Source organism: Cariama cristata, unplaced genomic scaffold (assembly GCF_000690535.1).
Source record: "Cariama cristata isolate BGI_N322 unplaced genomic scaffold, ASM69053v1 scaffold865, whole genome shotgun sequence".
Taxonomy (NCBI): domain Eukaryota; kingdom Metazoa; phylum Chordata; class Aves; order Cariamiformes; family Cariamidae; genus Cariama; species Cariama cristata.
This window is the reverse complement of record NW_009619067.1, coordinates 41,604-69,506: the sequence shown is the minus strand read 5'-3', so window position 1 is coordinate 69,506 and position 27,903 is coordinate 41,604.

Sequence of the window (27,903 nt, the reverse complement as noted above, 5' to 3'; positions counted from 1 at the left end):
TCTGATAAAATGCAGCTATTAGAAACCTATAAAATCATACCCTGAACCCACTGCAGGCAATTTTTCAAATACTTTAGGAGGGTATTTGATGATCATCCACCAAGTAGACTGAAAGGAGAAGACACTGATACCACATTCAGTGAAACAGATTTCTACTTTAGGAAAAAACACCTTCCTCAGAATATGTGGAAATTCATTGTTTATTGGAATAGCAGAGACCCCTGTAGATAGAACTAATTACCATCTGTATATTCCCAGGCATTGTTACCCTATTCTCTCATTTAGAGATAGCTTTGATGAAAGCTGTCTGCTTTTTGTTGTTTCCCTACAGGTCGGATATGAACTACAGGAGGACTATGGAATCAGATACCATCTAGATGCAAAAGACTGAACTCGTCAGACTAATTCCCTGCAGTGGCCCTCTGAGGACTACTCCAAAAAACATAGCTCAACAGGTGAGAAAGCCCATGTCCAACTGTTTTCATCCTCTGCCAGAAGACTTCCTGCTATCAGTGCTTTACATCTGAATTTGCACCTTATAGACACACATATGACTAAGGCAGACAACCTTCTGCCTTACATTTACATTAGCATATTTTCCTGTAATTCTTAACTGAATAAAATAACATTAATTGCATAAGAGTTAATCCTACAAGCAAACTAGCTAGAGGTTAGGAGGAGAGAACAAGCTCCACCTTTGTCTTTCTCATTCTTCTAAATTATCATTGTCTCAGTTGGCAATATTAGAAGACATTGTGTTTACATGGGTAAGGCGGTAAATACTTTCAGAGTTCAAGAAACTGAAATATCTAAGTAGAGATCAGAGGTTTCTTTTAATCAGCTAGAAAGAATAATTGAAGAAAAATAATCTTCCCCCCCAGCAACAGTCATATTGCTCATTTGGAAAGATCTACCACTGTAGATGTACACCCTGTTAAGCAGAGCAGCAGTTGGTCTGAAAATTGTCAGAGTGACAAAAGATTAGACACTACATGTCTGAATCTGTGTTCATCGTTATCTGCTCACCCAGTAATCAGTAATTCCTTTTATCTGCAGTGCACAACTAGTCCTACCGGGAATCTGTTCACATTCATAGTACAGTTAGAAGTATAGAAGTATTTTCTAATGAAGCCCAGTTCCTCTGATCTTACCCATGTAGCAGCCATAACTGGAACATGCTGGACTTTGCTCTCAATATTGAGATTATTCAAACACAAAACAGAGGATCAAAACCATAGAGGTATGCAGAGAAAATTAAGGTTTCGTCTTCAGGCAGCTGCTTAATACCTTTTAATTGCAGTTGTCTAAAAATAACCTCTAAGCCTTAACTCTTTCAGCCCTGTATGGTATTTTCAACTGGTCTAGAGGGATTACTTTCAGTCTGCCACCCAGAATCCCCAAGCCAGGTGTATAGCTTTTCTATTCAAAGATTTTTTAAATAAGCATCATGTCAATGTTAATTATGATATTGATATAAAATCTGTACACTCATCTCTTTAGCACACAGCAGCAATTTGTGACATTAATATTTAGCATGATCGATACTAACAGGGGAAAGGTAAAAGGCCCCAAGTTAAGCTGTTTGTAGTAGTCACAAAAGCAATGTTGACAACTCACTTGTATTTTTTACATATCAGATTTGGATCTCATACTTCGAACTCTATGTTTGCTAGTCAGTAGTCAGATTCCTGTAATTAAAACAGCTTTGTTTCAAGCCCTTTAGCCTTAGCAGATTCTGAAGTTAAGGATTAATTCTATCAGATTTAAATCCAAAAAGTTCACTGATAATCACCCTCAGTGAGGACACCAAACATTACAAATTTCAAAGTTTGATAAACTATGTTAACATGTGTAACATTACACATGATGCCTTTAGGCACCACAAGAGGATTAAGTCCTAAAGAAGAATGTTGAAGGTAAATATCAAGAAGAATTTCTGACTGTTCTACAAAGTAAGGAGCACAGCAAAATAATACAAATGGTGAAGGAATTTAATCACATAAAAGAGGTGAGTGAAAAAGACTTTGGTAAACTTTTTACAACAGATTTGTCAGCTTTCAAAAATTATTTCAGCTGTTCCTTGCAAGATGATACAACAGGTAAGTTTAATAAGCATTTTCTTTGTGAAAAATTGGATTTCCTTGTTAAAAGCCAAGGCCACTGTGGACAAGTATTCTGATTTGTGCCAGGTACTGGAAGCATATAGCTGAAACTTAGTATCAACACAATTAGACTCCCTACTTTAACCAAGGAATTTTCAGTTCCCGTATGTTGAAAGCAAAACATGGGAGGCTTTTTTGAAAAAAGTTTTAGCTCCTTTTGGGTACTAAGATTCTACAGTCAGCTTTACACACTTAATTCATATTTAAGACTTTTTGAGCCTGGAAAGAGCTCATCATATTTTCTAACGCAGGAAACCAACTACTGCAAGTAAAATGCAATTTCACACTAACAAGCCACAACCATTGCTTGCTTGTCCTACCTCTAATTTCAAAGTAGAAAATATTCACTATCAATATAAAGTTACAGTTCATTAGACATACTTTCTGCAGGCTCTTTACTCAAGGAGTGTTATAGAAAAATTCTATTTTCATCTATTGATTGTCTTTGTTACTAATATCTACTACTTTCTCACTTTTCAAAGAGTTTCCTTATTACCTGCCTCAGTGGGCTTTAGCCTTCAGATTTGAGTCACTTAAATGCTAGTCCTTGACCGAGACTGTTAAACTAAGCATCTAGTTTAATAATCCAGACTCTTACAAAAAATTCATTATTTCAAAGCCACACGCATACATCAGAATAAGCCAGCAGATGCATACAGCCTTGTAACAGTTCTATAGGTCAAGTTCTACAGAATTACAATGCTCTTTTAATGGAATATTTACTGCAATTCTAAGCCTTCAGTTGAGTGAGGTTCAGGAAAAATTCCACTATTTCTACAGAGGAAGTGAGCACGGACTTCATACCTAGCAAAAATTTAAACTAAAGTAGTTTTACAAAAGGAAAGTTCCATTTGCCTGTTCCTTTAAAGGTGGTCTTCTACAACCCTACGAAGAGTAAGAAACCGAATCAGGATTTAAGAAAAATATTCAGGGGGATCAAGTAAAGAAGCTCCCTACCCTTCACTACTACCCTGCTTTAGATCACATATTTACAGATAGTTTACCACACATTAGGAACTTCTTCACAGCATTGCTTACTTCTACTAGAAAAGCATCACAAAGCTCTTAAATAAAGTGTACATCCTTAGTAGTTTTCTATATGTTCTTCACCTATTGACAACCTCATCCAAACACAATTCATTCCTCAAATATATGCAGAACGCCATTAATAATTATATACTTAAAACATCAAATAAATCAGGATTTATAGGACCAGACACCATTAATCTTTATAAAATATGTATGGATTAAGTTAAGCCACACCAGACACTAGCAATAACATTTGGGAGGACATGTACAAAACAGCATGGTGAAGCAAATAAATAACAGAATTTATTTCCAGGAGGAAAAAAGTAGCTCAATTTACGGTGAGAAATGAAAAAAACCCAAGGTTTAGTCAGAAGAGGAGACCATTGCTGTTAGATTTCTTTTATTGTAGTTTTAAAACAGCAAACATAGTAGCAAGAGTATGCAGTAATGTATATGTTGTGTTAAAAGGTAAGTTTAAGAACAGACATGAACATCTAACAAAAGTCCTACTGTTGAAACCCTTCTCTATTTCATAAGTGGTAAGAATTATTAATTGCATATAATTCATTGTGACAATAGAGAAACAGCATCAGAAAGGAAATTAAATTCCATGTGTACCTGCATGTCTGCAGGAGGCCAATGCCAACTACAGCCTTAATTCAGCTGGGCAAAGCAACAGCCCAAAATACTTTAAAAATACTCTTAAAGCCATTAAATCTAACCTTGTCAGAGCTGTAAAGTATCAATCATACTCAAGCAACTTTACGGAAAAAGAAATTTCTATAAAAACATACTTATTAGAAGCTCCCCAAACTACCAACTGATACATAATAGCCCTATGTATATAGCTTATCTGCAAACCTATTATATGTTTAGTTCTTGAAAATAATAATTTTGTTTATTTTCCTATAAAAATCTTAATTATTTCTAAGGCAATTGTATACTTTATCACCAAATTCAAAGAGTACTTTCATTCATAAAGCAGAATTTCCTGTCAAGAAAAGACTGCAAGTACTTTATTACAGTTTCTGTTGTAATCATTGAATTATTCTGGCATTTGTCTATATCGATGTCTCTCCACTGTTAAACCAAGTAAAACAGTAACAGAAAACCAGCCATAACCCCTGCTGCAATGCCGGGGTAGGGAGTGACTGCAATCTGAAATCTAGCACAATCCCAAAAATTTAAGTAATTTATAAAGATGCCCAACAGATAAATCAGGGCCTTTGCCATTTTAACTTTGATCACAGGAATTTGTGATCATGCCACTTCTAAGCAAAATACAATGTATTTGATCAGTAATGACAATTATTTCAAATAATTGTCATAATAATCAGCCCCCTAAAGAGAAACCAAAGCTGAGGTTCAGCTTTAGTTGATGTCGTGTGAAGACTTAGAGAACTGCTGTTAGAATATCAATGCCATATAAAGCAGTTTTATTTATCTTCCAGTTAAAACAGAATAGACTGATATGAGTAATAAGGGTTTGAACTGTGGTAAAGTGTATTTAAGTCCTAAAAATGGCAACTAACTTCGCCATTCATGTCCAAGGTGCCTCCGCAAGCTACATTTGATACTTTTCCTTTGCAAAATATCCAGGATTTAAAAATGAGTAAGTGTACCTTATTTGTGCTAACATTTTCCTTACCAGAGCACTCTTACAGCATCCTAAATGTTTTGATTTGGTTTTGCTAGACAAGGTACAAGCAAACTCCCATAAGTCCTTCCTTAAGGAAGGAAAATAGCAGACTGTCATCTGTGAAATACCACAAACATGAACAGCAGCCTCCTTTGGCATCCAACTGCAATGATACATCATATCGATTTTAGTCCTCAGTAAATCTAGGCTATGTTTCACTTTAAGTACCATCTCATATGGTGTTTACTTCATGGCAGAATCTTATTACATGTAATCCTCAAACTACCTCACTCTCTAGTCCTCACTCTGAAACCCTCTTACATAGGTACAGCCTTACTGAAGCCAGGGGACTACTTTTTCTTTTTGCCCTGCTCAGACACCACCATTGTGAGAAAAGGGACAGTTGTTTGTTTGCTACCTCTGTGGAAAGGAGGGAAAAAAAAGAAATAAAGAAAAGGAGAGCAAGTAGAGCTTAGAGGAAAAAAACAATTTTACCCAAAGTAGATGACCAAATAAATAACTTGGAACAAAAACATGAGCTAATTTTCTCCTCTGCCAACATCAAAGGATTTAGGATTGAGGGAACACAAGCCTATGCCATGCTATTTCCTTTTTCAGCTGCAGTCTGGTCACAAATCCTCATGGGCTACCACAGTAACAGGAAAGATGCCTTATTTAAACAATTGGCAGTATGCAGCACTGCTCGAAGGGTCATTGCACATGCAAAGGGTTTCTTTTCATTTTACCACAGTCTACAGAATATGGACAGCAACACATCAAGCCAATCTTGTATTTGATGCATCCCTGGTGCAGCACTCTGCTTTTCCCTCTCCACCCCATACCAGTGTGGGAAAGGTGTGACCGATGCTCCAGGACTCGATCCCGAAGTGCCTCTGTTCAGCCAGCAGAGCTGGTGACAGAGCCATCTCCTTGCCTAGTGACCTGCACTTGGGCAGCCCACCTCTTAACAGCATCCCAAGGATGGGCACTGCTGTCACTAGCATAGGTTTAGTTGGAAAATAAAAAGCCTGCTGTGCAAATAGAACCAATACATTTTTTCAAAGGAGGAAAAAAATCATTAAGATGTGCAAGCATACTATTAAAACTCAAGTTATATTATTTAGTGGTCTTTACTATACAAGTATATAAATAACTATCAGCCACAAACAGCAAAGATGAGACACTGTTCTAACCTGTCAGCATCTGCATCCAGAAAAGCTCATATTTCACATACCGTCTGTCACCACCAGCAGGAGTATAGTCTTCTCCTCAAACCCATTCCAGAGACACATGAATTACCTTGTACCACGAAGATACCCAGATAAGCTCGTTGCTTTAATCAGTGCAGGTCTGAACACTACCATTACTTTTGCTGTAATTTGTGTATTTGAAAAATTAAATCCATTCTTTGCCTAAATATGCCCAATAGAGGAGTAAAGAGCCTTTCAGAGAATTCCAGTAATTTTATATCCTTTTCGTAACCTTAAAATACTGGCTGCTAGCAAAGCTTCAAGCTGGACAGACAGGCAATTCCTAATCCTGTGAGGACATTCTTTACTAGAAAAACATTTTTAAAGAGGTCTCACTGAAGGAATTACTAGCCACAGTCAGGAGGGTCAAGCAACAGGCAGCTTCAGAAAGCAGTATCAGGTCTCTATTCTCCAAGTATATATCAGCCTGGTATGCAAGCCCCAAAGTCAATCTGGAATCACAGTACTTAACAGTGGGATTCTTTTTGAGTCTAGAAAATGCTGACAAGAGAAGCTACATCTTAGCAAGCATGAACCCACAAAGGTTTTCTTAATTTACTTATACTATACAAAAAAAATATTTTCTTTGATTTAGAAAACCCTAGTTTAGAAAGCTAGCCTCAGAGAAAGATCTGAGGTAAGTCAGTCTGCATATGTTTTACATCACAAATACTAAGCTAAGAAAAATAACTCTTCCTGCAGACAAATTGTTGTAGTATTCCACAAATGTCATTGTACAACAATAAGAAAGGTATTGTGAAACTAAGTGGACACTGTCTAGTCATTTACTTATATAGCACTTATTTAAATTGTTTAAGAGCATGCCAGATTAAAGTGTTGATACATTGTGTTCCTTCAACATCAGCACTTCACAGCTGCTCATGGTTCACAGGCTTTAAAGTGAGCAGGGAGTTATTAATGAAGTGGACAGAATGCAGACAAGAGTTACATTAAAATCACATAAGTGTGTATGGAGTCTTATAATTCAGTTTAATGTTTCCCAGAGAAAGTTTAAGAGCAAAGCAGTTGCAACAGATTTTTGAACAGTTCTCCTATGAACACACTACCTCTGAGGTACCACACTCCCAGTGACATAAAAGGGTTCTGAAAATTGTAGCTGCCTGATCCTTTTTAGCCTCTCCAGTTGTGAACCAGATTACTCAGTTTGCCACAGGCCCAAAGTTACTTATTTGAATTACAGAAAAAGAAAGTTACCACAGTGAGAAGTGCAGTTTGGGAGACTTACATTGATAGTGTGTAACTAGCAGTAAGACATTATATGAATTTTAATTAATTCATAGATTACCACCACTTACTGAAAGAATATGTTATATATAGAGCAAACAGGGATTATAGGGTTAATGCCACCAGGTCTATTCCTCAAGTAAATTTTGTTCTTTTTGAAGTGCTTAATATTTGTCAGTAGGAGAAAGAAGTAGTTTTTCCTTCTTCCTCATCTCTAATCAGAGTTTGAAAGTTAAAATAACAAGCACTAAGTTGATTTATTACAAAAGAAAATATTATGGCATTGACAAAATAATCAGTCTATAGCACTCTGAATGTATTGCCAAACCAATATCCTGTATTTGTGAATATCTGACCTTTAAAGTGAGTCACAGCTATCAGAAGAACTTCTTTCTCCAATAGAGATGTATAGGTGGTTTGTTCACTCCTTTATGAGGGCATCGTAATACAGTACTCTGTAAATAGTGTTAAACTGTGGATTTGAAATACTACTTCAATTTTCTTTAACAAGACATTTATATTCCTGTATCACAATGTTCCTCACTGAAGTACTATTTTAGAAGCTTTCAGAAAAAAATTATGGTAAATAAATTCTTCAGATATGTATTTTAGCTCCAAAGTATACACAGCAATTTTGTAGAAATATCGTATTATATTGAGCAAAGTGTGGCACAGAGGGATAAGAGGAAGAATCCCAGGTGGCAGTCCTTGTGCATGTCTTACAGGCAGTGTTTATAAAATAAAGGTCAGAGGGGGAAAAGATACAAAAATAACATGGTAGAAAACTGTAAAAAGTAATCATTTACAATACTGCATACGAACTAAGTACTACTTTTTTTTTTTCCTTTAAGTATCCTCTCCTACAAATATTTTTTCAGGGGTGTGGTTAATTGAGGACTGAGAAATAATTTAAAAGTTTAAAGTGTGGATAATAGACTGGTATGCTGTGTTGTACTTTTATATGCACATATAAATTATGGATCAGAACTATACTAAATAGAAGGGCTGACATAGCATTTACTTTTCTGGAAGCTTAAGTTTTGTTTCTTATTTTTAATCTCTGCTCAGGAAAAAAGTTATTCTTGGTCACCTGTCAGAATCAATAACACATTGTAGTATGGGATGGAGGAAGGAAAGAAACAAGGTCCCATGTCAGAAAAATTTCCATGATTCACATTCCTAAAAGAATCATGTTCCAAAAACAGAGGGTAAATAGCTGTAGGAAATCCAAGGAAGAAAATTGGGTTTGCCCAAAAATAAAATTTTGCCTCAAAATAGTCAGCTGCTTATTCTAACTTCAGGAGAATGGTTTCTTGAATTATATTTCTGCATAAATACATCAGTCAATGAATCAAACTTGATACTGTTTTTCAACTTCAGTCAGTAAAGATCTGAAAAAATAATAAGTTGCAGACATGCATTTAATCTAGAAGATATTTTGGCTATTCTCAGCTTGCTGAATTATAGGGTATAAGGTTTCTCATATGCCAGCCATCTCTGTTTGCTAAGATGACTAGACACTAATGGGACATAGATCATGTTGACAAGTTTCTCCTTTAATGTATAAACCTTCAGTAAGGTAAAGCATGCTACTGCACAGTAACTCAAAACGTGACACTTCAGAAATGAAAATAATCAGTCAGCTCTATTAGTTCCTGCAGCCACTTTCAAGGCAGTGCAGGTATCAAGAGGGCATGCAATATTCAGACTAATATGCCTGTCACACCAGAAATATCTCAATGAGAAATTTTAAGGAGCTTTTCCTTAATGTGTGATCACTGTACATAGTCCAGAAACTGAAAAAAATCTTCATTATTTCATTGTTTTACAGCAAATCTGAAGGAAATAAGGTAAAGCTAAGCTCAGACAGATGGCTATAGTTAGATCTGAAAAGTGCCATTCTTGTAGCTTTATTCTTAGAGCCTGTCAAAAATTTTCTACCAGTATATTATCTCCATCGCTGGATCTTGTCATCTACTATAGATAACTCTATAGAATCCCAAACTCCTCAATTGCATAACCCAAGTTCAAATGTCTATGCTCCCATTATTTATGCAAAGAGCAAAATCAATCCAGAACCCCTCTTGCAGAGCTCTCCTCTGTTATGAGTTAGGTGTACACTTCAGTGGTTTTCAGCCCCTAGGTAACAGTGTTGAGGTGTTTACAGATGCTCTAAAGCAGACTCCACAACAATCAGTCTAGGACACCTTGGAAAGCAAAAAGGTGACATCTAGCAACAGAAACTGGTGTTAGAGAATGAAGCTTACATTGCTGTCCATTCTTGTAGGTACACAAGTGGATTGTGAAATGACTACTATTTGACAGACAACAGGATGTTCCAAGTACCCTTTACATTACCATGATCTCTACATGAGCACTCATGATCTTCTCCTTTAGCTACTGTACCAGTGGAGATAATAGCTAGTGGCATTCAGCACCTTTTACTTCATGACCTGGTCACACATGATCACCTGAGCTAGCCAACAACTGAGCCTTTGAAGCTGGTTGGACACAAGAAAGCACCAGCATTGTGTGCTCTCAGTGTGTACATAGCTGTAGACCCCCAGGGATGCCATTAGCATTTAAGATCTTGCATTGAAACACCAGAATTCTGTAAGGATTTTAAGAATATAAGAGTGAAGAGCATCTCATTCTCCATGGGCTGAAGCATTTTTAAGCTTTATTTATTAGTAATAAAAATGCATAGGGGTCTCACACAAGTCAGGTAAGGATAGTTTGTTCAAGTCCCTGAGAGCGCACTAAGGCTTCAAGGTACCATACTAACTGAATATCGCGGCCATTTACCCACAGTCCTGTGGGCATCTGACAAGACCACATGCACATTCTAATGACTGTTCTCCTTCCATCTCTACATAACTATTCAGCATTTTGGAAAAAAGTGATGAATCTCCATCATGGTATTAAAAAATGGAGAAAAAAATTAAATATCTGCATCCTTAAATGCAAGAAAAAATTCTTCATCTGTGCTAAGAGATTATGAAGAAGGGAAGATGAACAGATTGGACAGGGAGACCTGCCAGGATATTCATTTTGTCTCTCCTTTCAAAACAGGAAAGGAAGATAACTCAATCAATACACCATGTATTGAAAGACATCTATAACTTTGACCAGTTCTGCAATGTAAGCTTAGCTCTTTACATTCTCAAAGTTAACATTTCTTGGCAACCCTCTCTCCTGCAATCCTCTTGCATCTTGTTGGATATAACTTGGAGTCTTTGGGGAATTTTATTTTGCCTGCTTTGGACATACATCAGTTGTGAACAGAAATTTAAGCCAATACTCCCTCAAATTCTAAACTTGAAGAAAAAAGCATATTAATGACAACCTGTTACAAGAGCAGTCCGCAATTAAAAAATGCCTAATATTTTTGATTCTTCCAGGCACACAGGCCAGGATTCTGACTTTGATTTGGGGTTGTATTCAGATCTAGGCTCTGAATTGGAGTATTGTGCAACAGATATATAAATATTTGACTTAGAATTTCTGATACTGTATTGCAACTAAAAAGTATTAGTTCAGGCTCCAATAGCCACAAAGAAAAATAAAAGCTAGAGATGGCTTCAAGAAAGATGCTTTGAAACACCCTCCCCTCAGTTGAATTAAAATAATCACGAGTACAGGCATACAGTATAGCTGGAATAATATTAAAAAACCATTGATTTTTTTGTACTAATTCCAGTTGTTCTCAGCTGCGGAGAACAATATGTTTGTGGGCGAGAAATAAACTGAGAACACACAGCAAATTATTCTCTATCAAAGGAAATTAGTGGTAATTTCCTAGGAATTAAAGTGCAGAATGTTCAGACCCATTTGTAGTCCACATTTATAAGACTGATTAGCTTTTAAAGCACAAAAAGTTTCCAGATGAAATCAGTATTTTAATAGAACAATATGTACATCATTCACCTGCAGATACAGAGAAAAAATATTAATGCCCAACATACTTCAGAGAATTTATATGATCTTTTTCAAGGTCTTCCTAAGCATTAAGTCACATTTTTGATGAGGACATTGTACAAAAACATGCAGATGCAAGTATGAAAAGTTTAAGGAACAGCATGAACATTTACGAACTCCCTGCTAGTCTATCTCTATTACTACCTTCTACAAGGTAATTTGAAAATTCTCAAGTGAAAGCAGCAGCAATATTGATAAAGTTGTCAAATGCATGAGAAAGCATTTGAAAGGAAACTATTGCCTGAGGAGGGTTGGAGGTTTTTATTTCCAAATAAGGCAGGACTGCAGTGCAAGGGTTGAGAGACAAAAATTAAAATCTACAGTTAAAAAGTAGCATAGATTATTGGAAATGTTTTAGAACATTAACTATTTGTAGTCTGTCTATAGTATGTGATTTCCCCCTCCTCAATTTGTATTTTTTTATAAAGCAGCATATAATTGGACATACTAGCAGTGCTACAACTGTTTCACAGTACTTAGTAGTTTCCCAAAATATTTTTACCTGAGCTACTTATAAATCTTGGTGTCCGTTCTGAGTGGACATACCTAGCAATACAAAAAATTTTGGGACTAATACTCTGACTTGCAGCTGCATTCAAGTTAATCCATAAAATACTGTATAGAATTGATGAGAATTTTTGGAGAGAGATTGAGACAAAGAAGCAGTTTAGAAACCAAGCTGGAGACTTTGATCTCTTCCCTTCTGTCTCAAAGAGCATACTTTAAATGCTGGGTTGCTAACAAAGTTCAGATTCAGGAAATTCTCTCTCAAAAATAAACCAAAAAGATGCAGTCATAGAACAGCTCTTTCACCATGTTCCACATGGAAGCCACATCTTAGGAATTAGGAACATTGATCTAGAGGGCACATCAAGGGTAATCAGGTCTAGCTCCCCAGCAGACAGCTACATTATTTATTATTGACCACTTCCACAAAGACCTTCAAGCAATACTTCAGAAAGAAAATAAGACAATGTGGGTGAGACTAAATCTACGTAGACTTCTTCCAAAGAGGGTTTTCCACTACTGTAGGGACATCTATAATGTATAGGTGTAGTAAAGAAATGAAGTTACATATGGCTTGGAGTACTTGCTGGGCCTGAAGACACAGCAACTAGTCTTTTTATTACATTTTTCTCAGGCAAGTTAAAAATTTAATTACAAATTTTGACTAAGTTGTTCCATGAGCAGCAATTTAGCAACTCTTCCCCCGAACATTATGAATGCTTAGATAAGCGACCCAGTTACAGGTAAAAGCATTTCAAAATAAGAAAAAGGCAGCAACATTTTTTTTCTAGAATCAATTAGATGACATTAAATGTCCAAGGAACAGGAAACAGGTAGATCTGAAGGGCTTAAAAAGCACTGGGAATTATTCTGTAGAGCTGCAGCAAAAAGTGCAACAGGCTATTCAATAAAACCACATAGGGAATAATTCAGTTAAGTTTGTAATTTCTTCATAAATTGTATAACAACATCTTATAAATCATAATACAAGGTTACATAGAGCATGGATAGCATACCTCAACAGGAATATCAACCTATCCTTAAGCTGAAAATATTGCATTCCTTACAACAATAAAATAATTCAAATATTTCTGAGAGTCAACTTTGCCTCTTCAGCCAATGTTTTTCAAAAAGGAGCAAAAAACCTACATCACCCACCCTAACTGCTACCACCTATTTTCCAGAACAGTATAATGCAAAACAGAGCTCATTAGACTTTTCTATATGCCAAGCTAATAAAAGCAACAGATTGCATGTTAAAAGCTGGTAATTAAGTTGGTATCTAAGCCCATAAAGCTGCTACTCCTATCTGATCTGTTAATCAGACGCAGAAGCTTAAATCACAACAAGGACCTAAAACAAAGTACAGGTTCCTTGATACAAAAAACAGTATATTTGAACACAGCATATCACATTGTAGAAGGCCCTCCTACACAACTGAAATTTTTAACTTCTAAAACTGGTTATAAATATTAATATCATAATCCATTTAATTCTAAACATGTTTCTAAAATTGTAATAAGGATTTCACAATCCAACTCTTTCATATTCAAATATATTCTAAAATGTGAAGGCAAGAACTGTCACTTTAAAACCACCTACAATCTTTTCAAAAGACAGGGTGTAACCTACCACTAGATTTACAATTAATTCCCCAGAAAGATTCTTGACAAACTCTAAAGAACAAAAATCAGACTTACACATAAGTAGTCTCCAAAACTCTGAATAAATTGGGCTATTCTGGTTTAGATTAATTGAACTCTAGTCTTGGAGACCTTAAAGTACAAAACTGCGTTAACTAATCTTAAGGAAAATAGCTTAGAATTAGTTTAAATGCTGCTTCAAAACTACATATTGCAATAACAAAGATTGTCTCATAAGTTACCATCAGAATCTTCATTACAGAGGAATAGCTTGCTTAGCTGCTTTGAAAGGAGTACTCCCATCTGCTTCTTCATCTTCGTAAGCAGATTTCTTTTTCACATCCCGATTCCAAAAGTCCCAGGCTTCCATCTTTGTGTTCCCCATCATGACCCAGGTCACAATGTAGCCTTTAGTAAATCAGAAGTGCTTTGGCTTTTATGTTACCCATGATACCATCTCCTATAGCAGAATGAGCACATGCTTAAAGCCACACATACAAATCCTGCATGTCAAGCACTTGAGTCATACAATTCTGTTTGGGGTTTGGATTATTTTAAGCTGCAGAAGGGATGTGTCTAAGGGTTCCACTCAAGGCTTCAGAGGAGAGGTCAGTACTTACGAGAGCACTCTATTTCCAAATTTATAGTTTCTAATACCAGTCCTATTCTCTTCATCTAATCACTAGGAAAGAAGCTCAAGCACCCCAATCTGAGCCTTTTTTTGCAAAAGTTTAATACTTCATATTTTTCCTCCTTGTGTTAAATATGGCTAAAGCACACCTATACAGCCAGCCCGAAGCATAAATTCAGCAGTTTGAATGATCAGGAAACACAGCAAGTTATCAGAAGTTTAGCAAAGCAACTGAAAACTAGGAATGAGGACTTAGTGTTATTAATTAGATAGAGGTCTGCTATATGGTAGTGTATGACATTCTAGTTAGCATGTTGAAAAAGGCTTGCGTTAATTAGAATAATAACAAATCTCACTATTGTTCAGTTCAGCAAACGAGCAGTTTGCATAATTCATTCTTTTCCTTGGCTAAGGAAAAGCTCAGACAGCAATTTAGAAGAGACATCCATTCCAAACTCTAGTCAATAGTGTTTGCCTACTTTAATAATTGAATAATGAATTATTTTATTATATATGCCTTCCTATATAAAGACCTAAAAGATATTTAACTTCTAAATCCTTCGTTAATTATCTTTAGGGTTTTGGCACTACTATTAAAAATTAAATTACACAGGAAAATGACTTATTGCCTGGTGGTTGTGGTGTTCTCTTGGCACACAGATGACCCCAGTAGAATCCTATATTCAATCACATTTTAATTTATACAGGGAAGGAAGAGAAGTGCAGCAGAACGTGTTTTTTTGTTACCTAGGAATCAAATACATACATCATGATAAATTCCTCATTACATACACAATCCTAACTTGCAGTATGTCTTCCAAATATTCTGTTACTGTAATTCAGAAGTATTGAGTAATATAGTAATGATAGAAATAAAGATTAAAGAGACAGCAGTGTTAAAGATAAAATATTTATGCGCAAAGTAATTCCCTGCCATGTCTCTGTATTATTTTCAGTTTGTAGGATATTCATCTGAGCACACGCAGATTTGGGTTAACAAGATGGTCCTGAATGTTAGTGCAAATTAGCTGAGTGTCTTGAGCTGGCAACATTGCCTTAAGACTCAAGTACAGACTCTCATTAAATTCTAACTTGTGACAGTACCTCTAACATCTGGTTAAATTCCAGAGGCCAGGAAGGTTATTTTCCAAAACTGACAATTCACTGATGTCGTTATCCCTTCAATAATGAAAAAATGTTAGAACTCATCTTCAAAGTCAGAGGCCAGGAAGGTTATTTTCCAAAACTGGCAATTCACTGATGTCGTTATCCCTCAAATAATGAAAAAAATGTTAGAACTCATCTTCAAAGTTTGTAAAGATATGACAATGCAATTCACCTCTAAATTGATTACAAGCTGCACAATAACAACATAATGCTTAAGACAGAAATTAGGTGTTCCAACATATTGATAGGTTTTTGTTGGCTTTTGTCTGGTTTTTCTGTTTGGGTTTTTGGGGGGGTTTTTTCTTTGTTTTTTTAAAGAGGACCACCACATTATTGTCTACTCTAACATTTCTTGGCATAGGTAGGTTGTTGGTTTGTTGTTGGTTATTTTTTTTTTGAAACTGGTATATCAACACTATTTGGGGAAAGTTTAAGAAACTTGCACATAGAATTCTTAGTTAAAGGCCAAGTAAGAATGAGAGATAGACAAGATACTAAATTTCTTCACTTAGATATATTTAAGAGCCTATGCCAGTTTAATGCCTCTGGACAGTTACATCACATTGCTTGAAAAACTACACACAGCTTTCATAACACCCAGTAACTCTGGAATCTCAGAGTGGAAAGCTATAAACTGAAATCAAAGGAGCTATGCTTTGAATAGCTTAAGTATGAAGCCAGCTTTTTGTTATCTCCTTTAGATATTAGACACATGTTTTTATATTACACATACACACACCAGAAAATAACAGAAACAACTGACAAAACCCAAACACACTCCATAATTCTAGCAGGCTGTATTTAGAGTACCAGAGCAAGTCCTTCAGCCGCACAGTTAGTAGTTATGAAAGACAGCTAGAACATATGAAGCAGAAATAGATGCAGCAGACTTCTGTTTCTCATTGAAGCTGTTTCCACAAACATCAGAAATACAGCTGCACTGCAGTTACCACTGCACTCTGAAATAACCAGAGATCCACAGCAAACAGATGCAATATTTCGAAAAATCAATTTACTTTCTGGAAAACTGTTTAGTATTAATCAGTGAAGCTTCAGCACAGAACTACATGCTGCAGGCACAAAGATTTCAATACTATTTGTACTAGATCATCAGTATTGATTCTGAGGAGACACTTAGGTCCACTCAAAAATCAGAAGCCTATTATATATGCTGAAAAGATACATCTTGTATCTGTAAGACTACCAAGCACCCCGCAAACAAATAAGACTATTACATTAATTTATTCTTATATTTGAATTTAATATGTTTTGGTTTTTTTAACTCAGATATTGAGACTGCATTGGTCATAATACTCTGTTTTGTGGCAAAACCAGAAGAGGGACCTAGAAATGAGATAAAGCTCCCTGACATTCATCCTTTCCAGAAGCATGAAGGAAACTTCTGAACTTGAAGGAAACCTCTTTTGATACCACACACCAGCAGTGAAAAGCCTTTTTTTAATCAGTACAAAGTTCTTCACTGGTAATTATTCCTTGTTTTCCATAGTTAGCAGCAGAAAGAACAAAATCCTTTAGGATGGCTTCGGTCTCACAGATACTTTAGTCATCTGCACTGTCTTATTAACTCAATCCTGCCACAGACATGATACAGTTCAGGGGTCTACACACAAAGTGTTTTACTGCACAGTTGCAAAAAAATAGAGGAGTCGAAGAACCAAAGCTTCATCTAGTTCCCTTATGTTATGACAACACTCCCTCATTTATTTTCACCACTCCTCTCCCTCCATTCCCCAGTCTTGCTGTAAATAAGTGTCTTTTGGCATTCTTTTTGCTTTCTCCCTCCAGCATCTCTAACAGGGTAGCTATTTACCACAGCACAGCTAATAGGGTTGCTGTCATTTCATTAGTGTTTTATGTGGTATACACATGCAAGATTTTTCATTTGCTGGCAGGAATTCTGAGAAATGTGTCCTCAGTGAGGATTCACTTATTTACCTCATTGCTTCCTGAAGTTACAAGACACATGTAATCATTCAGATTTTTTTTTTTTGGCAGAGTGCTTTGGGCAAATGTGTAACATTGAGTTATTCTGCTCTCTGATAAATATTTGAACCTGAAGAAAAATGTTAAAGCCAAGATAGACAGTTTGAAAGTAATAGATCCTTAGAGGAATGTAGGAGAATAGCAGCCTTGGAAAAAAATTACAGCCTAGGGTAGGTACATTAAAAAGTCCAGGCAAATCTTGTGGCACACATTGTAAGCATATGCACAGTGGTCATGAAAGATATCTAGCAGTAATTTTGGAGAAAAGGGCAATTTTATCAGCTTCAAAAGTTGCTTTCCAGTACAAACTACGACAGGAGATTCCATTACAACTCTTCAGCATTCTCACTCCAGGTGCTGCCCTGTTCCTACAGCACAAGGAGATTATGATTTTAAGTGTGCTGCTCTAAAAGGAAAGGGTACAGCATCCAGTATTTTGTAGGGACAGTACCGCAGTGGGATTTCACAGCAGCAGCAGATTCAGGATTCTGATCACTTCCTTTTTATAGGACAGTCATGTTGTACTGCCTGCTTTTCATCCTTAATAAATTAAGGAGAAAGGAAATCAGACACTATTATGTGTTTTGAGCCAAGATTCAGTCTACAGTAAGTAATATTGCAGGTTAACATAAGCACAGAGATTGTTATAATCTATTAGTTTAATTCCATATTCTTCCCTTCTTACATAGCAGTGCTCACAATGAGTTTCTTTCTCCTTGGTAATTTGTAGAACAAAATTTGTAGAAGAATTTGTAGAAGAGAATAATGAAAAATAATTCCTTGCACACCTTTATTAGCATAGCCTTCTGTGTCCCTTGATGATGTCATTTAAACATTAATTAGAAAAGGTGATAGCATAGATTTTTCCAAGATTCTTTTACTAAAATCAGATTCAGTGCTATTCACTGAAGAAAGAAAATGAGTTGAAACACTGAGGTGAGCAGTACCTCACATTCACCAGTTCAGAAGACCACCTGTACTCTGCAGCTATAAAAACCACAAAGACATCTTGATTTAACCAGTCAGTTCCATTCACATGTATTGTATTTTGTATAACATGCATATCTACTTTATAAGTAATTTAATTTGCTACAGTTACAATTTCTTACTGTTATGACTTAAATTTGAGGTTAACACATGTAAAGACAATACTAACTTAAGAGCCATAGTGCCCAAAACAGAAGTTTCAGAAGAGGCTATTAAATTCATCTGTATTTTTGTACCCCTAGTTTTAGCAGAAAGTTTATTCCGGGTGTTTAAGGAAAATCAGAGTTACATTCTAACTTAACCCCTATATTCTGACTAAGCACACTAGCGTACTTAACCTTGCAAATGCTTCATCATGTATCAATTGATAAAATGGAGGTACGGAAGTAAAACAGTCCCTTGAATTATTTTTTGCCTCTTAAGCAATTTGTTAGATCCTACCTCTTGCAGACCCAAGTCTCTGGGACAAGGACGGCTTTGCTGGATAAACACTAACGAGACAAAAGATCCTGCTGTTGGCAAAACTTTTTCGGTCTTTGACAGTGATCCATACCCACTTTACATTTTGAGTGCTCATTCAATAAAATAACACTTGCAATTTGCTTTGGAACCAACCTGTGTTAACTCAGTACTTCACAACTGACACTACTGCATTCAAAAAGATGCAGTGTGAAAATCACATTAATTTCATTTTTATGAATATGATGGCACAGAATACAACTGTAGAAAAAGCCCGATCTAGCTGAAAAGTTGCACAGCTATTTAGAGTGCTCCAAGACTGACAGAAGTGACAAATGCCAAAGAAAGGTATTAAAAATAAGACAAATAATGACAATACAGGTTTCCTTATCATTTCAGCTTTATCATTAATGCATCAAAAAAATACTTAAGACTTTGACCCTTAGAAGAAGCCCCCCAAAACCATCTGAGCACAGTATCACTGAATAGCCATGAATGAATTACAAAATACAAATTACAAAGTGAACTAGAGAAAGACTCCCCAGTTTCCATCACATGAAACCACTGTTCCAAATCAATTGTGTTCTAATAATCTAAAGTCACCTGCAAGAAGTAGTCCAACAGCCTGGAAGCTGTAAATTCAGATGTGCAAGTGGAACTCAGACTGGTAAAACTGAACGTAGTTCCAAAGCTTAAAGTAAATGAAGATTTAGAACCTATATTATTTTAATTAGTTTTAATTCAGGCCTATCATGATCTACAATGGCAATTTTATTACCTCTCCTCCACCTTTTTGTGGTTAGCTCACATCCTTCATCTCATCTTAAACTTGTCAGTGACATTTCACATAAGAACACCATCTTCCTAAAATTGATGCAGCACTTAGCACAATGGGTACTTCAGTGCAATTTGGGCTTTTGACTTCAATGTATATAAACATTGCACGTTTATGTAAAATCTGAGCACATACATTTTTGCAAATTCAAGTTTTAGCAAAACACAGCAGTATTGGGCAATTATCCACACAGTTAATTTATTCAAGCTGACACAAAATCCATCAGGGCTGTCTCTCAGTGGTCAAAATCAGAGCTTCTAGAATGTCATGACCACATATCTTAATCTAATTCCTACAGTTTGAAATCTCTTGAATGAACTTCAAAGTTGTACAAACTAATAACATCTTGGGTCATTAATATTAACACTGCCAGCATGCCCTCATGATTGCATTTACTTTAATTAATGTAAGCCAGTAATTAACGGTACACGTTACACACAAGACTGCTTTAGTATATTGCCAGTTTCTAACACATAAAGCAAGCTAAGTGCTGGAGGACAGACTGGAGATAATCTGTTGCATGTGAGAAGTGTAAAGACAAAAAGGCTAAGCCAGTTTTTCCTAATTTAGGTGTAGCAGGTTTTTATCGTCATGATTAAACATGACCCACATTATCGTATTTCTTTTGATTTTTGCAATGCTAGATTTGCTTAATAATAAAAACTTAAACCTGCATCTACTGACTCTACGCAAAATTATTAAACTACTGGATACAGAAATATTAATTAATTCTACCACAGCAATGAGAACATCAAAACAGAACAAGAAATAATCTGTTACTAGCATTCTACCTCCAACAGCTCCTTCGCCAGAACATTTGTATTCCAAACCCCATTCTCCCCTCCCTCATCTTTTCAGATGTTTCAACTTCTGAAACTTTGACCAAATCAAACTTTACATCTATTCAAGTGATGAACACCTTCAAAATCACTTTATGCAATCATTCTTAAGTTTGAGAAAAAAGAAAGATGACTAAAAAGAAAATCCTCCCATTACCAAAAAGAAACATACACAATAAGTACAGCAACATGGTTTAAGGTAGAAAGCTCATTTTCTCAATACTCTGCTCTATAAAAATACCAATCTACATAATGACTTCAAACTTGAAGACTGTTTAGGTTTACTGAGTTGTCCAAAGCCAGCAGAAGTCTCTTCTGCAGTCAATGTAGCATTTAGACAGTATATTTTAAGTAGATATTGTCCATTAAAATAGACAATGTATTTCAAGTGGATGCTCCTTGACAGAAGCGGATAAATTATCTGAACTGGCTGATTGTGAAACCATGCATTGACACAAGACAGAATTTGATTCTACAATGAAGTATCAAGTATAGTTGATATACAAAACAGTAACACACAAAGGGAAGCTCATCAAGTGGAAAGTTCATTTCTTTGACTCTTCCTTCTCCATCCTGAAAGCTGAAAAGAGAGGATAGCCTACTTAGGTCTGCATTACATTATCACAACGTTCATTATCACAAATGTTTTCACTGGCAGAGAACGAGAGACTAAAGACCTGGAAGAACAGAAAATAATTCTAGATATCAGACATATTTTGGATGATTCAGAAATCCATCTGTCTGCCAGCATTAAGAACAACTTACTCTGAGAGCATCTGTGGGAGATAACTGCACCTGAAGTCTGGCAAAAAGCACATTTTTCTTTTAGTGACTCATTAGCTCACTTTTTCCTCTGAGGATAATAAATCTTCCATTCCTATCTTCAAAGAGTGGATTAAAGCATTCACAGAAAATGAAAGAAAAGTGGCAAAAATCAAGGGGACAGCAAAGAACATTAAAAAAAAATCTGTGTTAGAGGGAGATGCATCACATCTTCCCCAACTTGATTTCTGTATTTATTTCCTTCCAAAAGCCTGTTCCCTCCATCACAACAGTGATGAAGGATTCATCTGGAGCTGTTAAGTATAATGAACAGGTGCGTGGGAGTTCTCCAGTCATCTGTAACCAAGGAGGAGTCTCAGAACCAGTTCCGTGAGTCTCTGCAGTCTATGTATCAAGGAAAGGGTCCATTCAGATTAAACGTAGAGATGAAAAAATGGCTGTACTTCAAAGTACATTGACTAAGTTCATGTCTGGGACCTACAGAATAATTATCAAACATAATTAGTCATATGGTACTTACATGCCTGACATTAGAAAACAAGTGGTTGCAGAAACTCAAAAACATCTAACAACTGAAATCCAGCTTGCATAAATACAAGCCAGAGCTGCAAAACTCAGTTTAAGCAGATAAAGTTAAGGACACGGAAAACTCTGATAAAAGTTATATGGATTTAAGTAGTCGCTATAGGAATCTAACATGAGAGCGACAAACAATTATGATGTTTTCTTCCAGCTATCAGTACCAAAAGATACCACAACATGTGGCAGTGAAGTCATGTCACTACTCTGATCCTGCTCGGTTCATCGTCCTTTCTCCTGACTACCCAGAACAGTGTATACTAACCAAGATAATGCTGACCATAACATACAAGCTACCTAGCACTGAAATCGCTCATTAGCTAACATGTTTAAATGCAGCATCTGGCAATGCATTTCTGAAGTACACTCGGACAAACTCTTGAAGAGCAATTAATAACACCTCCCACTTAATGGTTTCAGGAGATAAGGAAAGGGAGTTGACCAAAATGAATCAGACTAAGAAGCGATTAATGTGAGGACAACTGAAGATTACCTTGCCAATATGCAGACAAAAATATCAAGATAAAATAATAATAGCACACAAATTACCATCTCTATTCATATATATAAATATGTATGTAAAATACAAAAAGGTTTAACAAGAAAATTAAGGATAATTACATTGGGGATATGGGGAATGAACAATGTGGAACGATTCAGAATACTTTTAAACAGAGCAAAAAAAGTGCCAGGCAATGGGCCGTAGCTTACTATCACATATGAAATAGATGAAACAACTCAATTACTCTAAGAGGTTTTATCCATCTCTCCTAGCAATAGCAAAAAAAAGTCAAATTGAGCTGCCGTAACTCCCATTTAAGAAATTCACTTTCCAAACTGTTCCTTCAGACATAATAGTTACTGGTATTATCAGTAAACAGTGAACAATATCTGACAGAGGTCACTCAGTCATTTAAAAGGTACAATCTGTTTGACATACTATCAGTATTTCTATGATGCTATTTTACCTTGTTTTCTCACATACGTGCTACAGCTTTCATACATCAATGCAAGTATGGTACTTTTTAAAAGATGTTTCTTTAAAAGTGGGTGTCAGAAAAATCCGTCTATCAGGTTGTTGCAATTTCAGAGGACACATTTGGGGACAGACATGGATGCATTTGACATCAAGTTCTGAACTATGCTTTGGAAGAGCTTTGCCAAACCCTATTAAAAATGACCATTTTTTGCCTTTCATTTGCTCACTGACCTCCTACATGGAGCTAGTAGGTCACTGAACAATAGCCCAGAGCTTCCGAGGAAGTGATCTGGAAATCACTTCCCAGTTAGAAGTATAGTATAATCCTTCCTCTTGACAACGTATATTTCAGGAGAAGCCTGACAATAGCCAAGGGCTTTTAATCCAGGAAATTTAAGGAAACCATCCATAATGGAGCTAATTTTTTTAGCTAAATGTAATTTAAGACTTAATGTAACATAGTTTTTACACATATCAATACAAAAAAAAAATCAAGCTAGTTTCATATTTCTGCTCCATGGGCACTTATACAATTAATACTGTACATGCTGAGGAAGCAGTACAATACGTGACACATGCAGAAGTGACAAAAGTCAGCCAGTTTCAGCACGCCCACATGCATACGCTTCAGTGATGCACACAGAAGCTATTTATCCTGCCCCAACCAGATTTAACAGCAGTAAACAGAGTCAGCTATAATTAGTTTTTCACAGGCTTTGTAGCAAGACTTGCATAGGTTTGTGGTTGGGGCTGCTGGGTGGTTTGTGTTGTGGATTTTCTTCCCCCCAAGAGTGAGCAGAATTAGAAATTGTTGGCTAGCTTAAAAAAAAATACAGATGAAGTCTGACAGGAGTAAGTGCTAAGCCCAAGACTTCTGCTGTAATTGCAATATCAGGCAACAGACAGGCTGATTAAAATCAACATTTTCACCTCCGTATTTCAGCCCTCCAGTACATGGTCCAGAGACCAAATTGCTAGAAATTAGTCATGCCTTGCTCATTACCTCAAAGGCATAGACTTGCACACAAGAATTTGAACATAACTTGAAAAACCTCACTGCTGTCCAAAAAGGATACTATTAAGAAAATAAACAGATTTAGAAAGATCAGTAATATTTCTTTCATTTCTTTCAAGAAATGTTTCTATTGAACATTCATCTGTTCACTTAATAGATTTCCTACATATCTCAGGATTACAAATGTATACTTCGTCGTGTCTTAACATCACTATGCACAGAAACAATGTAATCAGTAACCTAACTTTTAGGAAAGCATGAAGAAATCCTAAATCATCTCAAAGTACTGGAAACAGTAACAAGTACACAGTTTTCATTTCCATTGCATTATTTTTCTGTGTCTTAAAGTACTGAATTATCTATATAATACACAACTAAGTACATAGAACATACATAAGAAATTGCATTATCTACGTATATATCTCAAAGCTGTAGGAAGAAGAATATGTTCCTAAAACCAGCTAAAGATACCATGATTTTACTCAAAAGGAACTGTTTTCTTGAATGTTTTAATTTCAAGCTTTGCACGCATCAAGTGAGGTCCTAATTAGGCATAACCAAAGATCCTTTTCTGGTCACTAAAGGGCCAAGGCATCAAGCTAGAAGGTTTAATAATACAAACTTATGGATTTAGTATGTGATAAACTAAGGTTTGGTGCTTAACAATTTTTGGAAAAAAATGAGGCAATAATGATTAATCTAGTTTTTGAAACTCCTAACATTAGGTTATGTTGTAAATGCAATATAGAAATTACTGAACAGTTTGAGTTACACAGATAGTGCTAGATGATTATTTAGCCTCTTTCAAAGCCAAGGAAAGGTTATGTTTACTCGACCTTCCCACCCCTCTTAGTCTGTAAAAATCCAATAATGCCTCAAAATCTAGAGAGCTTTCATTTGTTTCCAGAATCATTATTTGTAGAGCCACTAACTTCCTGCAAGAATCTTTCCTTTAAAACAAACATTAATTTGTCAAGGGCAGACTAAAATAAACTTGCTCTTTGATGCACACAATAAAAAGCTTCCTCTGTGAATACAAACTAGTATCCTCAAAGCATGCCTCAACTGAAAACAAATTATAAAAGCCTAGAGTGCTTGTTCTTCTTTATAAATATTGAAAAATCATATGCCAAAAAGGGTTTAATAAGAGTGCTCTTCCTAAATTTGCTTCTAGTATCAAAGGTCTATATGCACCAAGATCAACTGAAATGCAGAAATATCACATTAACACTAAATAAACAGTAAAGCCAACAGTCAGAAATTGGTTTTGAAATTTTTATCCTCAATTTACAATTAGTCTAGCAAGTACTCTAGGAAGACAGCTGTTCAGTTGTTTAAAGCAGAACTGTTGCATGACAAATAGTACATTATTGCTACAAACAAGGCAGCCTTTACTACACTGTTCATATTCCTCCCTCATGAATAATTATCATACCCAACACCTACCTGAGAAGTGGGCTACCAGCATAATAAATCAAAATTGAAATTATAGTTCAAATTAGAAAAAGTTACATTTTGATGATCCATGAAATTTAAAATCACAGCACTTGACAGTAACTATCAGCACCACAGCATGATACACAGTATAGGTAAATACAGAGGTAAGAAAGTAAGAGTAATTTCATTTCCAAAGAGCTTGCCTTAAACCAATTTTGAAGTGTCTAAACAGGAAAAAATTATCACAGAAAGACTATGTAACAGCATTTTGAGTATACACTACTTATGTGTACAGTACAACTTCAAATATTCTGAAAAACTGAACTGTTACACTTCATTTATTTCACAACATGAAGCAACAGATGTATTGGCTATTAGTTACATCATTATTTCCTCAAGTTCAACAAAAAATGGAATATGCTGTCTATCTCCAGGCTGATTAGCCCTAAGTATCATTAATCAGCTGCTTATCATTTACAGTACAACAGTTCATGATGCTTAAATTCACATTGATGTTAGTGATTTAACTATCATATTGTCAGACTTGTTTTTTTTCTGACCATAGTGTTAAAAGAAGTTCAAAGAATATTTAAAGAAAAATTTTTTAATTTATCCCAAGCAATTTACAGACTAAAAAAAGTTGGTTCCCAGGCCATATTTCAGTTTATACATTCCACTAAGCAATTACTCTATGTTACACAGTTCTGTCGAGACATTGAGGCAAGAATACAATTTTTAAGCAAAACCAGTCACCTGTAAAGATTATATTTAAGGTTATAAACTGAGGTTATCTACCAAGCTATGCCCTACAGACATCTTTGTTAGTGCAGTAATTCAATTTTAACTCTTGATTTTCAGAAAGCTATGTCAAAAGTTACAGATCTGGACATTCCCTCTTTCATACAGTTAGTTTCGACTTGTCAATAAGGAAAACACAATGTTGTTCTGAAGTGGGCTGTTGGTTAGGACAGCCGGCATTCTCAGAGTTTGATGGATGAATCATTAAGAAAAGAGGTTTTCAGAGTGCTGGCCACTCCATTGTCATTCAGAAAGTCTGGCCTGTATCACAAGTCTGTATTTCTGAATAAACAGAAGTTGACCTTACAGGCTCTCCACTACAAAAAATTTTGTCTGTTATAAGAAAGCCATCATCATCTTTTCACCAGAAACTTGTGATTTCAATAGGAAGGTCAGACTGAGTTGTTAGAAGTTTCTAGTCTACTTAACTGCAAAGATCCATCAGACATTGAGCTACTGCTTAAATATTTCATGAAATTAGTGGAAACTACCCAGTCTGGAGACCTGCCATAGAGCACAGATTTAATAACTGTTGGAATTACTTCTTCTGAGAATTCTTGATTAGAAGGCTACTGACCTCCAGCCATGTTGAGATGATACAGTGTTTCATTAAAAATGTGATTCCAGAATACACAAAAATTGTTACAGAAGTTAGCATGCTTCTGTCCAATACAGGTACATGAATTACATGTTTACATTATTAACTATACAAAGTTACATTATTAAATATACAAAGAACATTTCCTAAGGGGTATTAACATGTACCATTCAAGATTTTTCTTCAATTACTATATTGACAAGTTTATGAAACAAATATGATTAAGCAATAAGCACATTCTTCAACAATGGCAAGATGCCAACCAAAACAAGAAACTGAGGGATCCAATTCTTTGCCTTTCTTATTCCATAAGTAAATCTAAACAAGCAAAACCAATCCTGATTGCAAAGAATCTACAACTAAAGAGAAGTTACTTTGCAGCTTTTACTATAAACATCATAATGCACTCAGAGGCTGTTATAACTTAGGAAGGAATAAGCTCAAAATCAGCAGTGCTTAATAACTTATCATCAGAACCAACCTTGAAAAATGAAAGGCTTATTTACATTTTATTAGTTTTCTGAAAGAAAGCCAGAGAATCTGTAAGGACAATGCATTTCCCATGTAAAACACCAGATTCTGCCAAAATTTTCAACTATTTCTCTCTAACAAAAATCAAGCTAACGTTTTTGGTACAACCACAGAAGTTAAAGACTGAATATGTAATGTGACACACTAAATCATTAAGCATCCAAAAATCTGTTGCGGATCAAGCCATTAAGTTAGAGGCTAGAGAAAGACAGCAAACTGTGTCCAACTCTCTCTAGAATTGAGATGGTTCAAGGAACAAGCAAACAAGCTTCCTGCTCTACCCCAACAGCAGAAGCAGGTTTATTTCCACAGTGTATCTTGGTGCCAAAGTATTAAAGATCCTGCACATGCTGCTACTATTAAGAGATTACAGCTTTTAGGAAGTCTAAACAGAAATGTGTTTTATAGGGTGTATTTGAAGATGGGAGCAATGAATCATCACTGATGACAAGGGGCTTGTTTCAAGGTTTGTTTTTTTTCTTTGACTTGAAACAGTTATTCCACCTGTTGAACAAAGCAATTGGAAGAGAGGAAGAGGTGAAAAAAGTAACCTTTCTACTTCTCTTTTGAGAAATGGTTACATTTGTAACCTCACCTGTGCTTTGTACCCAAATCAAGCCAGTAGACTGCATCCCTCCATCCTCATCAACTAACAGAGGACAACTATAGCATGCATGTTACTCATCATAAATATGGACCAGCCACAGATGCACAAAACCCGCTCTACAGGAGTTAATACATTTTTCCCCATACATATTGTAAAATTATTTCTACTGGTAGTTCCAGATACCTTAACTGTATTCCAGTT